The sequence below is a fragment of the Arachis hypogaea genome, chromosome 3 (genome assembly GCF_003086295.3).
Source record: "Arachis hypogaea cultivar Tifrunner chromosome 3, arahy.Tifrunner.gnm2.J5K5, whole genome shotgun sequence".
NCBI classification, from domain to species: domain Eukaryota; kingdom Viridiplantae; phylum Streptophyta; class Magnoliopsida; order Fabales; family Fabaceae; genus Arachis; species Arachis hypogaea.
The window spans coordinates 82,539,480-82,540,920 of record NC_092038.1 but is presented as its reverse complement, the minus strand read 5'-3'; the positions used below and the strand labels follow the sequence as shown (position 1 = coordinate 82,540,920).

General features: G+C 42.9%; 1 non-coding gene across 1 annotated transcript; it reads left to right on the top strand.

Moving 5' to 3' along the window:
* The first annotated feature begins 912 nt into the window (after nucleotides 1-912).
* LOC112793465 (small nucleolar RNA R71) lies at nucleotides 913-1,020 on the top strand. Its single transcript, XR_003198154.1, has one exon. It is a non-coding gene; the product is annotated as a small nucleolar RNA R71 (small nucleolar RNA).
* Nucleotides 1,021-1,441: the final 421 nt, after the last annotated feature.

Here is a 1,441-nt window from a genome sequence, read left to right as displayed (position 1 = left end):
CAGGAGTAAGTCCAATGGAATCTCTATGGTCTCAGTTTGAGCCTCAGATTCCCAAGGTTCCTCATTGGGGAACTCATTGGAGGTCAGTGGACGTTCAGTGAGGTCTTCCTCAGTGGCGTTCACTGCCTCTTCTTCCTCCCAGAATTCGGCCATGTTAATGGCTTTGCACTCTCCTTTTGGATTTTCTTCTGTATTGCTTGGAAGAGTACTTGGAGGGAGTTCAGTAATTTTCTTGCTCAGCTGACCCACTTGTCCTTCCAGATTTCTGATGGAGGACCTAGTTTCAGTCATGAAACTTTGAGTGGTTTTGATCAGATCAGAGACCATAGTTGCTAAGTCAGAGGTATTCTGCTTAGAACTCTCTGTCTGTTGCTGAGAAGACGATGGAAAAGGCTTGCTATTGCTAAACCTGTTCCTTCCACCATTATTATTGTTGAAACCTTGTTGAGGTCTCTGTTGATCCTTCCATGAAGGATTTGGACGATTCTTCCATGAAGGATTGTAGGTGTTTCCATAGGGTTCTCCCATGTAATTCACCTCTTCTATTGAAGGGTTCTCAGGATCATAAGCTTCTTCCTCAGATGAAGCTTCCTTAGTACTGCTTGGTGCATTTTGCATCCCAGACAGACTTTGAGAAATCATATTGACCTGTTGAGTCAATATTTTGTTCTGAGCCAATATGGCATTCAGAGTATCAATCTCAAGAACTCCTTTCTTCTGACTAGTCCCATTGTTCACAGGATTCCTTTCAGAAGTGTACATGAATTGGTTATTTGCAACCATTTCAATCAGTTCTTGAGCTTCAGTAGGCGTCTTCTTCAGATGAAGAGATCCTCCAGAAGAGCTATCCAAAGACATCTTGGACAGTTCAGAGAGACCATCATAGAAAATACCTATGATGCTCCATTCAGAAAGCATATCAGTGGGACACTTTCTGATCAATTGTTTGTATCTTTCCCAAGCTTCATAGAGGGATTCTCCTTCCTTCTGTCTGAAGGTTTGGACTTCCACTCTAAGCTTACTCAATTTTTGAGGTGGAAAGAACTTTGCCAAGAAGGCATTGACTAGCTTTTCCCAAGAGTCCAGGCTTTCTTTAGGTTGAGAATCCAACCATGTTCTAGCTCTGTCTCTTACAGCAAAAGAGAATAGCATCAGTCTGTAGACCTCAGGGTCAACCCCATTAGTCTTGACTGTGTCACAGATTTGCAAGAACTCAGCTAAAAACTGATGAGGATCTTCCATTGGAAGTCCATGGAACTTGCAATTCTGTTGCATTAGAGAAACTAATTGAGGCTTAAGCTCAAAGTTGTTTGCTCCAATGGCAGGGATAGAGATGCTTCTCCCATAGAAGTCGGGAGTAGGTGCAGTAAAGTCACCCAGCACCTTCCTTGCATTGTTGGTATTGTTGTTGTTTTCGGCTGCCATGTGTTCTTCTTCCTTG